The sequence below is a fragment of the Typopeltis vanoorti genome, chromosome 3 (genome assembly GCF_054136105.1).
Source record: "Typopeltis vanoorti isolate ZY-2024b chromosome 3, IOZ_Tvanoo_1.0, whole genome shotgun sequence".
Classification (NCBI taxonomy): domain Eukaryota; kingdom Metazoa; phylum Arthropoda; class Arachnida; order Uropygi; family Thelyphonidae; genus Typopeltis; species Typopeltis vanoorti.
In genome coordinates this window covers 31,782,151-31,801,805 of record NC_143551.1, presented here as the reverse complement: position 1 = coordinate 31,801,805, position 19,655 = coordinate 31,782,151, and the positions used below count along the sequence as shown (strand labels likewise).

Below are 19,655 nucleotides of genomic sequence, written 5' to 3'. Positions count from 1 at the left end.
TGCTAACAGTTCTTCTGTCATATTGAATTGTTGATCAATGCCATGGACAAAGACAGCCAGTTGTACTGTAATCCTTGACATCTGTGTTCTCATCTAAAGCAAGTGAATATGACATAAATTCAGGCAACCGTTTTTTTAAAGTTCCTTCAATGTCATTGGCAAGTTCTTCGACAGGTCATGCTACAGTTACCCCAGACAAACTTGGTTTTTTAAACACTTCCTTATTATTTGGGCACAGAATATTCCCAGCAGTCTCATCGCTGCTGGGGATATTCTTTCACAAACTCACCATCCAAGAAGGCTTTTGATTTTTTAGCAATTTTTTCAGCTATTACATAACTTACTTTGATGCAAGTTTCGCTCTCTTCTCTCTGCCTTTTAAACATACCCTGCTGGCATTCTAAATCAATTTGGAGATGCTTCACCTTGTCCATACGAAGTTGCCCTTGAAAGTTATCGAAATTGATTGCATGCTTTGTCTCATAGTGTCGTTTTATATTATATTCTTTGGATACTGACACTGACTCACGACAAATTAAACACACTGGCTTATCGTCGCAATATTGGCACAAAAAAGTACACATTGATCCACTTTTCATTAAAAACCCAACAAGAATCACTTAATTTACACTTTTTACTCGTAGACGTCATAGTGATGGAAGGTGAACCCAAAAAATTATCCAAAATGGCCACGTAACGATTATTATCCACTGAATATGTCTCACACTAATGAAACAAGTCTGGCATTATAAAACCACAATAGGTTATGGCTGACACGACGAATCTGTGTGCACTTATATATTAATATCACACTGTTCACGACTGACTACAGATGAGATCCTCTCGTATTTATATGAAAATAACAAAGTATCGAGAACTTTCGAGATGTATCTGGAAGGCACTAGACAGTGCACTTGAACGAACTACTGCTTCAGTCATCTACCTGCAACATTAGTACTAGTATTTAAGTACCTCTTGGTGCTGATAGATGGCTGAAGAAGATGTCTATTTAATATTTATTTTTAAAATTTATGTAACGTATCAAATGCACAGCGTTCCTTGTGAATCTGGAAAGCATCTTACAATTCTAAATATCGCAGTATTGCTTAGTGGCCCACGGGCTTCATTGAAATTATTTTTTACTTAATCGGTTTTAATGTTAAGTATTTATTTTTTCAAAATGGCCGGTGGACCCAGGCAAAGAGCTCCGCGGGCCACCTGTGGTCCGCAGGATATGCGTTGAAGACCCCCTGCTCTACAGTGTTTTCGCTGTGTTTTTTTAATACTGTTCAGATCCAGTTCCTCTAGAGTTCTTCCTTACTGGAATTCTTATATGTTTTTTAGCATCTGAAGAAGTCTATGTTAGATGAAACTAGTTGCATGATTAAAACTTTTTATGATAATCTTGGTCTTTAGTCATTTAATACTTTTAACATATATATATAAATATATGTCACTCACATTCGCAGAATAAATATTCTTAAATATGGTGCCCTTTCTCCCTAAACCACCCTATTCTAATTTGTAAATATTAATATTCTATCAGCAGAACCCATAGTTATCTAAGTAAGAAAGAATATTTACAACTTTTTAAGATGAAACATATCTTGGCCACATCATGAGAAACAGCAAATACCAACTTCTACAAACTATTTTGGTAGGAAGAATTGATGGCAGAGGAACTAGAGGAAGAAAAAGAATATCATGGTTTGACAACATCAAGACATGGACAGGAAAGAGCAGTGCATAACTGCTCAGATTAGCACAAGAGCACAGTTTGTTCGCCAAGATGGTCGCTGACCTTCGATAGAAGATAGCACAATAAGAAGAAGAAGATGAAACAGAAATGAAAAAACTCACAGATCAATAAAATATTACTTTCACTGTATAAGAATAAAAATATTATGCAAATCTAATTAAAATCTAAATAAATAATACATAAATACATAAAAAAACTCTCAGGGTCCCCTGATAGTTTTTTTATGTATTTATGTATTATTTATTTAACCCCTAGAGAGTGCATCCCCTGGGTGGCGGATAGGGGAGCCCACCATGTGTGTGTGTGTGTACATGCGTGTGCGTGTGTGTGTATATATATATGGTGGGGTGGTCCGAATATACTGAATAAGGACTCGTGGACCAACAGGGCCATAAGGGGCAATCATCTTGATTGTAAGGGAAGCGGCATTCCCATGGACCCCTAGCTGGATCTATCCTCTCCTTCTTCTACTTTGAGGAAGACCCACTTACTTTAATCTTTCCTATAAGGCCTTATCAGCCAACTCTTCTTACTTTATGACCCTTGTGCTATTAGAGTACTTGAGGGCCATGGGGTCTTTTCATTTCTGGCCTTACAACTATGTCCTCTCTATAAACCTTACTATATTTCTTCTATAATCTACCCTTTCTCCTTCAATATACCCTATTCCTCCTATGGGTTTAAATTCGGAAGAAGGTGAGTTCAGAAGCCTTAAGGTAGCAGCCCTACCACTGAACTATTCCATCGTCAGGCTAGTCCCCTGACATGGAGAACATAACCATACTTGTAAGCTGACAGAAAAAGATAATTGGATTGAATCTATGGGAAATGACCCTGGAATGGAAAAGGGAAAACGAAAATGGAAACGACAAAATATAATACACATAGCAAACTGGAATGTAAGAGGAATAGCATATAAAGAAATAGAATTAGACCAGTTATTAAATGAAAGAAACTTTAAAATAGCAGTAATCACTGAAACAAAAAAGAAATTAAAAGGAACTATGAGAACTGAAAATTTTAATGTGATATACAGTGGAGTCGACAGAGACCAAAGAGCACAAGCAGGAGTCATGATTTGGATTCATAACTCCCTTTCAAAACAGTTAAAACATTACAAATTATGGAATGAAAGAATAATAGAAGCTAGAATAAAAATAGATAGAGGCTATTTAACAATAATTGGTTTATATGCCCCAGAAGAAGGAAGAGAACAGGATAATATTGATTTTTATAATCAGCTACAAAACATATATAATAAAATAAATAAAAATGATTACATAATTTTAGCAGGAGACTTAAATGCAAGAATTGGAAACACGAAAATTAATAATAATATAGGAATACATGGAGAACACACTCTAAACAGAAATGGTAAAAAATTGATTGACTTTGTAGTTTATAATAACCTAAAAATAATGAATTCCTTCTATAAACATAAAGACATACATAAATATACTTGGGCAGCAAGAGGATGGAAATCAATATTAGATTACTTCATATTAAATGAAAAGACATCAAAATTTTCACTAGATGTTAGAGTTCACAGAGGATATGAAATAAGCAGTGACCACTTCCTTGTTAAAATAAAATTAAGATTACCACCTAAATGGCTACAAGTAACAAGAACAGAAAGAAAAATGGGAACATTTGTTTATAAAACTAGACTATTGAATGACACAAATGTACAATGGCTATATGAACAAAGAATTAACCAGTATCTAGATAAAATAAAACAAAATGAAGAAATAGAAATAGAATGGCTTAATATAAAAACGATACTAAATGCAGCAGCAAATGAAAGCTTAGGAAAGACAAAAAAAAAAAAAAAACTGAAGATCTGGGATGATACAATCAAAGAAATAATCAAAAAGAAAAAAGAAGCCTATCACAAATGGTTAAGCAGTAAAAGATTAGAAGATGAAATAGAATATAAAAGAATAAGAGCCATAGCTAAAAGAGAAGTCAGAAAAAGACAGAGAATCATGGAATAAATTTGTTTCTAATTTAGAACATGATTTATATAAAATAAGACCCAATGTATATAAGATTTTGAAACACCTAAATGCAGATACCAAAGAAAACATAAAATTAAACACTGAATTGAAATTAGAAGAATTTCTAAATTACTACACAGAACTGTGGACAGACAAATATTTTAAAAAAGACAACTGGCAAACAATTAACGAAAATGAAAAGGAAATAACTGAAGAAGAATTAGAAATCAGCCTGAAAGAAACAAGAAACGGAAAATCACCTGGAGAAGATAAGCTAGGTTCAGAACTATATAAATACGCAGGAACAAGATTCAAAGGAAGACTCTTATTATTTTTAAATAAAATTTACTCAACTGGTATCCCCCCAATAGAATGGAAAAAAGCAATTGTGATTCCTATCTTTAAGAAAGGTAATAGAGATGACCCTAAAAACTATAGAGGTATCAGCATACTAAATTCCTGTTACAAAATATATAGCAGAATCTTAAATAACAAACTAATGAAATATTCCGAAAACTTTATTCTAGAGGTACAGAATGGATTTAGAAAAGGACGATCATGTATAGACCCAGCCTTTTGCCTAAAATTAATAATAGAGAAAAGAAGAGAATATAATTTAGAAACACATATTGCATTTTATTGACTTTGAAAAAGCATTTGACAAAGTTAAAAGAAACATATTATTTAACATATTAAAAGAAAGACAAATTCCAAATAATATCCTAAAAGCTGTCACAAGTATATATGAAAATAATCAAATACAAATAAGATTAAACCATGAGCTATCATATACAAGAGAGATAAACCAAGAGGTCCGACAGGGATGTCCCCTCTCAGCAACTCTTTTTAATATCTACTTAAATGAAATAATAATAAAATGGAGTAAAAATTTACTTCAAGGAATTAAACTTTCACCTACAGTTAACTTAAACATTCTCCTCTTTGCAGACGACCAAATAATAATTACAAATTCTGAAGATAACTTACAGAAAGCTATTTTAAATCTAAATGAGATATCCAAAGATTATGGTATGATAATATCAACGGAAAAATCAAAAACTATGGCCTTTAAAGGACAAGATCCAGCAAGAACTAAAATAGTATTAGATAACAAGATCTTAGAACAGGTGAATTCATTTAACTACCTAGGATGTATGATCACTTATGAAAATGAAAAAGATATAAACATAAAAATTGCAAAATATTTAAAAATAACAGGAGTAATTAACTCTATATTTAAACCAAACCTAGTTCAAAAACAAACCAGGCTAAAAGTATACAATACATTAGCCCTACCGGTCTTAATGTATAGAAGCGAAATCTGGACAATAAAACAAAAAGACAAACAAAGATTAACAACAGCAGAAATGAAGTTTATGAGAAAAACTGCAAAGTATACCCTATTTGATCACAAAAGAAACGAAGATATTATAAAAGAATTAAACCAAGAACCAGTAATTGAAAAAATTAAAAAATATAAACATAGATGGATGGAACACGTTCAAAGAATGAAAACAGAAAGATTACCAAAACAAGCCTTAAAGTACAAGCCATTAGGAAAAAGAAAACCAGGACGTCCTCTTAAACGATTCAACGATGACTTCTAAGGCCGGAACAGGCCATACTAGGCCTAAATCCTTGATACGTATGATGATGATGATGAAATACATAAAAAAAATATGTGTTGTGAAATTTATCTCGTACTGCATTTACTTTTCATATATCAGTATCAATGCTATATCATTTTAATTTTTATAGTAACAGCAAATTTTGGCCATGATCAATTGTTTGTACGATGAATTTTTCCAGCAATGAATTGTCCATGAACCCCTTTAACCAACTCAGCTGTCACTGTATTATAAAATGTGAACAAGATACTAAAGCATGATCTACCATTCACAAAACAATGCCCCCCCCCCTCATACAGTATCCCATTTCCATCTATCAATTCCTGCATTTTGCTCTTGACCAACTTCTCCAAACTTTGACAAGAACTCCTGATATGCTGATCAGTTGGTAATTTGCTACATCAGCCTTGGAGCCTCTTTTATGCAATGGAACTATTTTCCCCCTCTTTCCACTCCCCAGAGGTGAGACATAGATTAAACGAAATGGTCAAGGGCAATGACAATTCCCTCGCTGCTTCACGTAAAACTTGAGCTAGTATATCATCCAATCCCACAGCTGTATTCACATTAATGTTCTGTAATATGCTATGTACCTCCATTTCATTTACCTCAGTTCAAATATGTCTTTGCCTCTCATTACAGCAATATCTCCACCTGGATGATATACTCTTGCAAAGTGTTCACTTGTAATTCTAATATTTCAACTGATTTAGTTATCTCCCTACCATAGCCATTCATTAAAATCATTCTGCCATATACATTCTTACTTTTACTTGCAACATACCGAAAGAACTGTTTGGGATTCTCTTTAGTCTGCATTGCTAACTTCCTTTCATAATCTGCTTTTGCCTTTCTTACCACACAGGTTACTCCTCTGGCCTGTGCCTTGTACTGTTCATGTTCTTGCAAGTTACCTTTCTCCTTAAATTCATTCCACAATTGTTTATTTTTTTGTAGCTCCAGCTTGATGATGGTATCCATCCATTTAACTTTCACTTGATTTACTCTCCTGATTCTATATATGCAGTCTGCCATTCTCTCTCAAACACTCCTTTACTACTTCCCATGCACTATCAACATCTAGCATTTACAGTTTTACATGCCATGGCACTGATCCAAGCGATCCCCCTAACCTTGTCATACTTATCAGCCCTGTAATATTACATATACCCCATCTTAACTAAAAATTCCACACATTTAGCCACCACCCAGGTCAAGACTATATGATCACTCTCACAAATTGGCGGAAGCGTGGTCATATTTGTTATAGACAGTTGTCAGATGCAATTACTAGATCGAGCACTCTCAAATCCCTAGTATATTCTATAACATTCTGTCTCAGGTAATAAATCATCCCTTAGTAACTGAATGAAATCCATTTCCTTCCTCTAATGTGTCCTCTTCTCCTTCCAATCTATGTTCCCATAGTTGAAATCCCCCATAATAATTACCTGTCCTCCAGTCATTGAGTCTATATGGTGATGCATATTATCTCCATCATCTTTTTGTTCTCCTCATCTATGGCAGCATCCAACTGTATATTTTGTTCTACTGGCCTCAATCTCACACCAGATAGCCTCAAATATGCTATTTTCACTGGCCTGCAGTTGATCTTATACTCTCTTTGATTCCAGTTCATCAGCTATCATAAATAACATTCCTTCCCACATTCTTTAATCTCTATTGTCTCTGAACACACTATACCCTTCACATTTTATCCCACTAACTATATCATCTTCTGTTAGCCATGTCTAACTAATATTATTATTACCACCCCAAGACCTCATGGAGACAAAGACTCAACTGGGAGGTCTTTTTATCACACACACAGCTCACCATACCGTGTTTTATACACATTCAAACTCTTTGCAGACACCACATTCTCAGGCAAGGCATTCCAATCATTCAGAACTCTGCATGAAAAAAAAACCTACCTCTCACACCCTCATTTATACAGTTTCCAGGGATGACCTCTGGTTCTTCCCTGATCTTCCACTATTCTCGGCAAATTACATCTTCTCAATCTTTCCACATACTCAACATTCCAGAGGTAAGAAACTACCTTAGTCAGTTTCCTTTGGACCCTTTCCAACATCTTTTCATCTTTCTGAAAACCTGGAGACCAAATCTGGGCACAATAGTCCATGTGTGGCCTAATCAAAGCCTAATACAATGGAACAAGAATCTCCCTACTTCTACACGTCAGTGTCCTCTGCATCATTCCCAGAAGCCTTTGTGTTGTCTTCATAATTTCGGCTGTGTGTCCCCTAAATTTCAGATCCTTATCCACTATCATCCCCCAGATCTCTTTTTCTTCCACCTCCAACAATATATTCTCACCAAGCATAAATTCTGCATCCCATCTTTGTTTTCCAAATTTTAAAACCTAACATTTTGCAACATTGAACTGACATCCCCATTTCCATGCCCAATCATTCAATCTATTCGAGTCTTCCTGTAAGGCCACAACATCTTCACTACACTTCATGGTTTGTCCCAACTTTGCATCATCTGCAAACAACTGAATATCTCCATCCAAATCTTCACCAATATCATTAATATACAAGTTAAACAGTAACGGACCTAAAACAGACCCCCTGAGGCACTCCACTAGTGACTTTCCTTTTCCCGGATATTGCTCCCCGATACACAACTTGTTGATGCCTATCAGACAGCCAGTCTCCAATCCAATGCACCAATCTAATATCTAACCCCATCTGCTCTAGTTTGACTGTCAACCTATCATGAGGTACTCTATCAAAAGCCTTTGCGATATCCAAGTATATTACTGTGTGTCCTTCTCCTCTGTCCAAGGAAAAATTCACTTTATTGTAATAAGTAAGTAGATTACTAAAACATGACCCTCCCTTTAGCAAATCCATGCTGTCCATCAAAGATAATACCACTGTTGTCAACCCAACTCTGGATCCTAGTTCTCACAAGCTTCTCCAACAACTTAACCACAACACCTGACACACAGATAGGCCTATAGTTTGATGCTTGAGTTCGATCACCTCCTTTATGGAGTGGCACAATAGTATTAAACTCGCATTAAAACTCGTATTAAAAAATTATGTCAACGCAGGTGTCAACTCCCTGGCATATTCCTTTTGAATATGTGGTGATATATTAACAAATCCCACAGCCTTATTAACATCTAGTTTACTCAACTCCTAATACACCTCTTGCTCACTTACAGTCAGTCTCTCCTCCCCATCATCAACTGCTCTCAATCTCTCCATGAAGTCACATTCACAAGATTGAAAGATCTTTATGAACAGTTCATTAAGTATCTCCAACACACTCTGCATCAGCTGTCTTTATACCATTTTCTCCAATCAATGTCATCCTTCCATAATTATTCTTTCTTTTGCTGGCTACATATCGAAAGAATTCCTCAGGATTCTTTTTGGCTTCATTAGCCAACTGCTGTTCATACCACTCTTCAGCCACCCTCACCAACCAAGTCACCCTCCTTGCTTGGTCTTTGTAGACCTCATGGAATTGGTTATTTCCACTTCTCTTGTGCTGCCTCCACAATGCTCTTTTTTCTCTATATCGCATGCTTAATCTTTTTATTCATCCATCTCACACCCACCTTATTTAACTTTCTCACCTTTGGAATATATTTAGACATTGCATCTACTAAACAGTTTTGAAAATCCCCCAAACTGCACTGATCTCTTTTCCAGCTAACTCCTCATTCCATGCTACACCTGCAAGTTCTCTCCTGAGCTCTTCATAATCACCCCTCTTGTAGTTCCACATATACCCTTTTCTCACAGAAGTTCTTGCACTGCTGGCAACCACCCAGGTAATCACCTCATGGTCACTCTCACCAATTGGTGGATGATTTGACACCTCATTTATAATTACATCCTCTGATGAGATGACCAAATCCAAGACCCTCAATCCTCGTATGCCCTCTGTTACATACGGTGTGAGGTAGTTATCCATTAAAAATTCAAGGAACTCATTTTCTTTACTTCCTGTTGATATCTCATCATTCCAGTCTATATTGCCATAATTAAAATCACCCATAATGATCACCTTTTTCTTATTTACTTGGCTAATTTGATTATACATTTCATTATCACTACCATCCACATTACCTGGTCTATAACAACATCCCACAAGGTATTTTATTTCATTCACCTCTATCTCTCACCATACTGCCTCAAAACCACTGGCACTATTTCCCTCTTGCATCTCTACTTTATATGGACATAATTCTTTCTCTATCATCTATAGCACTCCCCCTCCCTTTTTACCCCCTCTGTCCTCACGAAACATATCATACCGTTCCATCTCTATTCCTGTCAGGATGTCATCCTCTTCCAACCATGTCTCACTTATTCTGACAATTTTTGGGTGAACAGAGGCAATTAGTGCAACTATTTCATCTGCCTTGTTTCTTATACTTCTAGCATTTGTATACAAACACAACAGCTCATTTCTGGATCTACAGATAGTTCCACTGATACCACTCACTCGATGTGATCTCTCAATGCTCGACTGGGGCCATTTCCCTTTCTGCTTCTTCATTTTAAAACCCTTTTCAATTCCAACTGTTTCCTCTTGATCCCTGGTCATCCCATTCCTTTCCTGTCTACCAATGCTCACCTCCTCTTGGAGCATCCACCTTTCTCACGCTGTGTAGCCGTCCACCCTCAGCCTCCCCGTTTCCCTACTCCTCTTGCACATCCATTCCATTTTCTATACTCATACCACTCACTTCCTCATTCATAACCACTTCAATCTCTCCTGTCTTACTCTCCCGCTCTTCCACATCACTTCCCACTTGATCTGATTCATTCTCTCTATTCACTTCTCTACCTTCCAGCAGCAGTCTCTCAGCGACTCACACCATAACCACTCAAATGCAGTCCATCACTCCCATACAGCTCACTTTGTCCCTCAAACTCATTCCACACATTAATGAACTGTACTCCCGTCTCCTCACACATTTCAGCTAGCATATCATTCATAATCCTTGCTCTCCGCCTGATTTCACCACAATCATACCTAGGCAACATGATAACTACCCTTCCTGTCACACTATTCTCTGTTATCCTTCTAAGCAGATTCCTGATATCCATTCTGAGACACTCTTTGTCCTCTCTGAAATGATTCGTACCTATTAATACTATTAACTCTTTTGGACGCTCCTGCCTCATATCCAATGTCTCAATCACTCTACTCATTTTTAGCACCTAGAAAACATACCTTGTGCATTTTATACTCCAGCACACCTTTAATAATGGAGTCACCATACAATGCTACTCACTCATCTTTCGTTAACTCTTTCATGCCATTATTATGTATTTTAATAGTTTTTACCAATTTTCTTAATTTCATTCCACATCCATTTCATTTCTTGACTCATCCAATTCATTTCAACTTCTGAATCTCATGACACATTCTCTCAATCATTCAATCTTTCTAACTTTCTAACTCTTGACCCCCTCTTCTCACTTTCACTCTCATTCATCCTTCTTTGTTTCCATACTTCCGGTCCAACATGCGTCCAACTTTCGCTATCATTCTTCCCATTTTCACACTCATTCATGTTTCTTTGTTTCTGTACTTTCAGTCCAACATGCGTCGAACTTTTGCTATCATCCATTCTTTTGATTTTTTTTACTTTCGATTTCTGCGTCATGCCATTTCTAGTTTCATTCGTTCTCAAAATTTCGTTTCCTTCCGCCACTCTCACCTCACTTTCGTCTCTTTTAACATCCGTTACGGTTTTCAAATCGCTTTTTCTTTTTTACTAATTTTTTAACATTTTTTCACCTCTTTTTCTTTCAAACGTGCACTCCTATTTTCCCCATGACAATTTCACTACTAACACTTTCTGTCATCAATTTCATATTTGCATTCATCAATTCGTCGTTCAGGTCACACTTCACACACACACCCTCCTTCCATTCTCACCAAATATCCACAAATAATTTATGTAATCAAAAGAATACATATAACAGACCTCACACTTAACGAAATGACTGAAATCTAAATTAAATTCATGGAATGACAATGCCGCCGCCATTTTTTGCAGGTTATTAAGTCTAATAATAATGATTTCGTAATTAAGTTTTGGCAAAAAAAATCCCCCACACTAATAAAACCGGTAGTGCACAATGTTTACAGCCTCTCTTACTCAAACAAATATGCATATATATTTAATTATTCCTAGAAAACTTATCCCAATCAGGAGCTCTTCTTATACATGTTACTGCACTTGACTCACGAGCACCCTCATCAATAACCTTCGGCCAGAATGAGCCAACCAATGCCAAAAATTCCTCTTGCTTGTTCTGAATGCTCCTAGCATTAATGTTCATAAAGTGCAAAAGCCCCTCGGGTCCACTGATGCTTTATACCAACAATCCCATTCTGGTTTGTTATCAGTGGTACTAACTTAGGCATATTATACAAATTCTTGCACTCAACTGCCACAATGATGTCTGCATATCCACTTAACAGCTCTCCATCCCTGATTCTGGACATCCACGTTCACTTCATTTAACAACACTTTTTCCAGTCTCTGAACACCAAATCCATTCAGATGCAAACTATCCTTCATGTATAAGTCCTTTCGCCCATCAAATTCACTCCACACATCCATAAACTTCACACTACTCCTCCTGCATAATCTGCGCATCGAGTCATTTGCTATTTCCATCGTCCTCCTCAGTTCTACTCTGTCATACCATGGCAACAGACTCACTATCTTAACTCTCTCACTCTTTTCTTCTGCTACTTCCAGTAATTATTTATGTCCTCTCTCATGCCATACTTTTCTCCTTTTAAATCATTTGTCTCAGCCACTACGATAATTTCTTTCATCCAACTCTTTTGTGCTCTAACAGCCTCACTAACATTATTAATTTTCGCACATGGAAAGCATGATTTTGTCAAACTCTCATCTATCTCACCATTTTTTAGTGAATCACCATACAACTTTTGCTCCTTGATTTTTCTTTCACTATTGATTAAGCCCTCATTTTTCTTATCACATATTTCTTTCTTTCTGTTATCAGATGATCCACTCACCAGACATTTTTGCATGTGCCATTAAGACCATGTGCCATGAATTGCACAGGATGTCCAAAGTATAAAATTTCAAAATATTTATCTAATCTTATTCTTCAATTACTGGAAATTCTGCATAAAAGAACTCAACAGATTTTAAGAAAAAAATTTCATGACTATCCTTACAACCCAACAGATCTTCTAATTAGTTTTGATGTAGGCACACTCTTTATAAATATCCACAGATATGATTGATTTGCAAACACTGATTTTAACTCTCATCATCACCCTTGTCAGAAATATGGTATAATCAAATCCTTAGTTGACAGAGCTCATAAAATTTCTTCGACAAGTTCTCTTTTAAACAAAGAACTGTTTATTATCAGAACTACCTTTAGTGAAATGGTTATATTCTAAAATTATTCAACTTCATAATTAATTCAGGATACTTTAGATGCTAGAACAAACTATATAAACAGATCGAGGGAACAGTCAAGGGGGGGTCTCCAACTCTAGCTAATTACTTTATGGAACATTTCAAACAACATTCTGGATGTTTTTTTCGCCTAAACCATCGGTTTGGCAGATACAGTGATGATGTGTTTGCTGTATAGAACTCCTTTCTGTCTGATTTTCAGAAATTTCTTAGAAAAATCAAATTTACCTTAGAAGTAGAAGACAACAATTGTCTTTCTTTTCAGGATGTTCTCATTCTACTTCAACCAAATGGCAGTTCTCAATATATAGAAAACCAACTCATACTGTTAAATACATTGATTTTAACTCTCATCATCACCATTGTCAGAAATATGGTATAATCAAATCCTTAGTCGACAGAGTTCATAAACTTTGTTCTACAAATTCTCTTTTAAACAAAGAACTGTTTATTATCAGAACTACTGTTAGTGGAAATGGTTATAATGTAAAAACCATTAAAAAAATAATCAGAAATTACCAGAATTTGTATTCCACATGTTAAAAGACTTTCTGAAAAAATAGCAGGAATACTTCGTCAGATTAATGTACAAGTTGCCTGTCATTCAGTTTGCAAATTTAATACATTAATTATCTCTCCAAAAGACAAATATCCTCCTCCTCCTCCTCTAATTAATGCTGGAGTTTATAAAATCCCATACACTTGTGGCTAATGCTATTATGGACAAACTGGTAAATCTGCACAAATTCGTCTGGAAAAATATCAGGAATACATTTCTCTTAACGAACCCAACAAATTTATTTTGAACCATGCTTGTTCTAAAAAACACAGAATTTAGTGGAACAAAACCAAAGTGTTACACAAAAATTACTTTCTTCTATAAAGACTACAAACAAAGCTATGAATTACATATTCACAACCCAAATCTGAACAAAAATCATTGCTTAAAATTTTCTCAATTTTGGGATGTTATATTAACCAATACTCGCCATTCATGTGTTCCATAAGTGTAATTTAATATTATCTATAATTTAAAAATAATTAACTAAATCAATTCATTTTGAATATCTATTACTGCAGATGGAGCTATTCCCCTGCAGCAAATACTGCATATAATATTGCGTGTTTTTAATTAAATTGTTCTTTTTTGAGTTTTCCTATAACTGTATTGACAATAGCTGAAAATATGAAATATAAGTGTTTCTGGTATAAATATTTTATAATGAATTCTAAAGATAAATGTTCTCCTCTTCCCTTCTTGGCATCTACAAAGTTCCCTGTGACTGTCATTGTTTATATTTTGGATAAACTGGACATTCAGTGGAATAAACAATATGAGAACACTAGTCTTATATTTCCAATAGGAAATCTGAGAAATCTAGCACTGGAAAACATGGAATAGACACTGTGTGTAATATGTTATGGTCTGAAACATGCTTACTCCATCATTGTTGCTATAAATTCAAACGTTTATTTAAAGAAAGTGCAGAACCTTACTTCACTGTCTGAAATTGAATTGTTCAGAACAATTATCTATCACACAGATTAAATTGACAACCATTGTCCTTTGTCCACACTTCCAATTTATTTATATCATCCTGTAAGATATCTATTGCCCTCCCCAGTTTTGTATCATCAGCAAACTACTGAATATACCCCCCTCCATATACCCCTATCATCATACATGCTAGTATTAAAACCAATCTGGGTAGTGATCCTTCCCATAATGCATAGCATTATACACTTCTGAAAGGAGGTGTGCATTGCATTACGGGAATTAAAGCAAGAGATGTGAAGTGATCAGCCTCTTTATACAAGTAGCTTAGTCGTGAATATACTTCACATGCAAGCCTTATTCGTTTATTATTATTATTATTATTATTATTATTTTCAGGCTACTCCAGGGAGTCCTTAGACTCATCGAGGGAGGCCCTAAACATCATGTTCACACAACTATACGACATTCTCACAGTATCTATCATACCTTGCCTTGAACTCGCTCACAGTCATAGCACCCACAACAGACTCTGGCAGCTTATTACACTCATTTACCACTCTAAAAGTAAAGAATCCAGCTCTAACACCACTGCTAACCACACTCTTGCCCAGCTTCCATAGGTGTCCCCTAGTTCTCCCACCACCAGTCCTGATCTCAAAAATATCCTCTGAATTAATCTTATAGAATCCTTTTAGCAATTTGAATGTCTCAATCATATCTCCCCTTTTCCACCTATCAACCAGTTTCTGCAACCCAGAAATCTTCAACCTGTTCTCGTATGGTTCATTCCATAGACCTGCTATCATCTTAGTCACTCGCCTCTGGATCCTCTCCACCTCCTCCCCATCAAGAAGGAATCGAGGTGACTAAATCTGGGCACAGTAGTCAAGATGAGGTCTTATCAAGGCTCGGTACAGAGGTACAATAACTTGCTTGTCTCTGCTCATTAAGGTATTTTTAAACAACCAAGTGAGTTGATAAGCTGATTTAGCTACTTTCGCAATGTGCCCCCTAAACTTCATCTCCCTATCCACCAACACTCCCAAGTCCCTGGCCTCATCAATCTCTTGGAGTACAGTTCCACCCATGTGGTATACTGCTGCTAATCTTTTCACCCCCCAAAATGCATAACCTTACATTTTGTCACATTAAATTGACATCCATTCTCCTTAGCCCAGAACTCCAATCTATCTAAGTCATCCTGCAAGACTTTGACATCTTCTGCATTCACTATCGCCCTCCCCAACTTTGCATCATCAGCGAACAAATGAACTGTTCCACTTAGATCCTTCCCTATATCGTTAATGAACAGATTAAACAGCAGCGGTCCAAGAACAGAACCCTGCGGCACCCCACTAGTCACAGGCCATCTTTTGGACTCCACTCCTGAATAAACCACTCTTTGATATCTCTCCATCAACAACCCACCTATCCATCTCACCAACTCTATATCCATTCCAATATGTTGTAGTTTATGGATTAGAATTCCATGTGGTATCCTGTCAAATGCCTTTGCTAGGTCCAGCAGTATCACTGTAAACCCATTTCCCTTATCCAGTTCAGCCGTCACCTTGTTATAAAACTTGAGCAAGTTACTCAGGCATGATCTACCCTTTACAAAGCCATGCTGTCCCCTGTACAGTATCTGATTTTCATCAATCCATTCCTGTATTTTTCTCTTGACTACTTTCTCCAAGACCTTGACAACAACTCCTGATATGCTGATCGGTCGGTAATTTGCAACCATAGTCTTGGATCCTCCTTTATGCAGTGAAACTATTTTCCCCTCTTTCCACACCTTCGGGACTAAACCAGATCCGAGACTCAGATTAAACAACATGGTCAAGGGCACTGATAATTCCTTAGCAGCTTCACGCAAGACCCGTGACGGTATACCATCCAATCCCACAGATGTATTCACATTAAGGTTCTGTAATAGACTATTCACCTCCACTTCATTCATCACAATTCCCGTATAAACTAATGGCTCCTTCATTTTTTCAATGTCACCACCTGGATGATATACTTTTGCAAAGTGCGTGCTCAGTAACTCCACTGTATCGACTGATTCAGTGACCTCCTTACCATCGTTATTCCTTAAAATTATTTTGCCATGTACAGTTTTTTCTTGCTTGCAGCATATTGAAAGAACTGTTTGGGATTCTCTTTTGCTTGCATAGCTAGTTTCCTTTCATAATCAGCTTTTGCTGTTTTTACCACACTCGTTACCCTTCTGGCCTGCACTTTATACCGTTCGTGTGCCTGCAGGTCACCCCTTTCTTTAAATTCCCCCCACAGTTGTTTCTTTTTTTGCAGCTCAAGCTTAATGGTGTTATTCATCCATTTAACCCCTACTTGTTTTACTATTCGGACCCTAGGTATACAATCAGCCATAACCTCCTGTAAATGCTCCTTGACCACTTCCCATGCTCTATCGATGTCCAGCCCTTGCAGTTGTACATGCCATGGCACTGATCCAAGCAATCTCCTAAGCTTGTCATACTTGCCAGTATGGTAATTCCACATATACAGTCTTAATCAAAAATTCCACACTTTTAGCCACCTCCCAGGTCAAGACCTTATGATCACTCTCACCAATAGGTGGCAACATGGTCATATTCATTACAGTCAAATTGTGAGATGCTATTACCAGGTCAAACACTCTCATACCCCTAGCATTTTCAATTACATGCTGTCTCAGATAGTTATCCCTTAATAATTGAATAAAATCCATTTCCTTCCTCACATGTGTCCTCTCCTCCTTCCAATCAATGTTACCATAATTAAAATGCCCCATAATAATTACCCTCCTTCCACTCATTTCATCAATTTGTTTATGCATACTATCTCCACCATCTATTCCATCACCTGGTCTATAGCAGCACCCAACTCTATATTTTATTCTGCCAGTCTCAATCTCACATCAAATAGCCTCAAATGAGTTCCTTTCACTATCCTGCAATACAACTTCAATTCTCCTTGGCTGCAGTTCATCAGCTATCATCAATAACACCCCTCCCCCCATTTTATGCTCTCTGTCCCTCCTAAACACACTATAACCTACACATTCTATCCCACTAACTATATCATCTTCTGTCAGCCATGTTTCACTAATGCCAATAACCTGTGGCCAGGAAGAGCCAATCAAGGCCAAAAATTCTTCCTTCTTGTTCCTAATACTCCTGCCATTAGTATACATGAAATGCAGTGATCCCTTTGTCCCACCCCTATCTTGATGCGTTATTCTAAATGTCCCATTCCCATTTTTTGTCCTTAGTACTGGCTCGGGTACTTTATATACATTCTTACACTCAACTGTCTCACTGATGTCTGCATACCCCCCCCCCATTGGTAGTTCTAGTTTCCCTGGTTCTGCACATCCATTTTCACTTCATTCAGCAACACTTTTTCCAGTCTTTGCACACCAAGTCCATTCAAATGCAGGCCATCCATCTTGTATAAGTCCTTTCGCCCATCAAACTCATTCCACACGTCCACGAATTCCACACCACACCGTCTGCATAACCTGTGCATAACGTCATTTGCGATTATGGCCCCCCTCCTAAACTCCTCTCTGTCATACCGCGGCAACAGACTCACCATTCTAACTCTGTCACTCTTTTCTTTTGCTACTTTTAACAATACTTTCAAGTCCTCTCTCATAAAAAATTTATCACCTTTCAATTCATTCGTACCTGCCACAATTATTAATTTTTTCACCCTCTGTTTTTGCACTCTAATACTCTCACTTACATCCTTAAATTTCGCACCTGGTAAGTACGATTTAGTTACACTCCCATCTATCACTCCTCTTAATAACGAGTCACCATACAACACTCTTTCCTTCATTTCAAAAACTCGCCCACTCTTACGCTGGTTATTTACGTTAGCCGAATCACTCTGGAAAGAGTTTTGCAGGTGCTCTAATTGCCGCTGCGCATTTTGTATCACTGCGCGCAACCTAGCGATTTCACTTCCTACAAATAATTCCTCATTTTTTTTTATCATTCAAACCATTTTCTCTCTCTGTATAGTTGCTCTCACTCTTTCTTAGATCACCGCTCTCATTGCCATCTTGTACATCGCAATTTCCTATCAAGCCACTATTTTCACTCACATTCTGGCTTTCTTCAACCATAGCTGTCTCACAACCTGACACATTCAACTCCTCACTTCGCTTACACTTTCTGCACATTCTCCCACCACTATCACTTTCAATCCAAACTCCAGCCTCATTCGGGAATGCATACATTCCACACACATCACATTGGACAAATTCTCTCACATTATAGTTTTTGAACAATGCCGTCGTATTTTTGGACGCCATTATCTTACATCGCATTGGTGCCATATTCAAATCTATGAAACGTATCGTTAAATACTAAATTAAATAACGGAATTTATACCAAAATCACACAGACACCACAAGCTACCAAAATTAGACAATATTACGTTATGATTTTAACCTATATTCTAATTTTCATTCAAAATTATACTTAGCTTTCGGGAGCTCCCAGAAAACACGACCAGCCGTCTGGCCCTCTAGCGGCACTAGATCCAGTTTATAAAGTTTACACTTTATAAAGTTTACACTTTAATGAAGGATTAAGCAAGAATATGATTTCATGGCAAGTTTAATATCTAACCAAGCAGAAAAACTTTCTATACAAGTCTCTCTAATCTGGAGTATTTTAATAATAAGATGATACATCTTTTTACTACTTATACATGGGAAATACCAAGACTTTTGCATTAATTCAGCCTTGGTATCTGATATATTCAGATACTAGCTAGATACTACGTATATCAATTTGACCTCATTCAGGTTATTCATTGAGACTTATTCATCCAATCTTTAGTGATTTGGGGTTTGAGGTTTCTCTGTAGCTAAGTACCAGCTAATTACTCGTTTTATTCTTCTCTCTCCTTTTATCTCTCTCTCTCTCTATCTTTTCTTTTAATTCACAATTTAGGAGACTGTTTTATGAAATTCTCCAAACTCATATTAATTTTCAGGATGGGGGGGTTTGATTGTGTAAATCAAATTTATCATTTGAATGTTCTATAAGTATTTTCACTAGTGAGTTCCATCTAATTAATATCCTGCAAGTTCTGAATAATGCTGGTCCTCATGCATAATATTCTTCAAATCTCAATATGTGAATTTTTCTAAATGATGCTGTTAAAAAATGAGGAAATTTCTACAGCAATTAACAATCTCTGGTTGGAAATGTGCAAATTTTAGATAATGATCCCTATGGTATTGGATTGTGCTGATGCAACAATGCAAGCAGTGAAAATG

The 19,655-nt window shown here is 36.6% G+C and overlaps 1 protein-coding gene across 4 annotated transcripts in view; it reads right to left on the bottom strand.

The window, feature by feature from the left end:
- Positions 1–19,655, bottom strand: part of gig (TSC complex subunit tuberin) — a 943,661-nt gene that overhangs the window by 299,586 nt on the left and 624,420 nt on the right. The gene's annotated exons all lie outside the window — the stretch shown is intronic.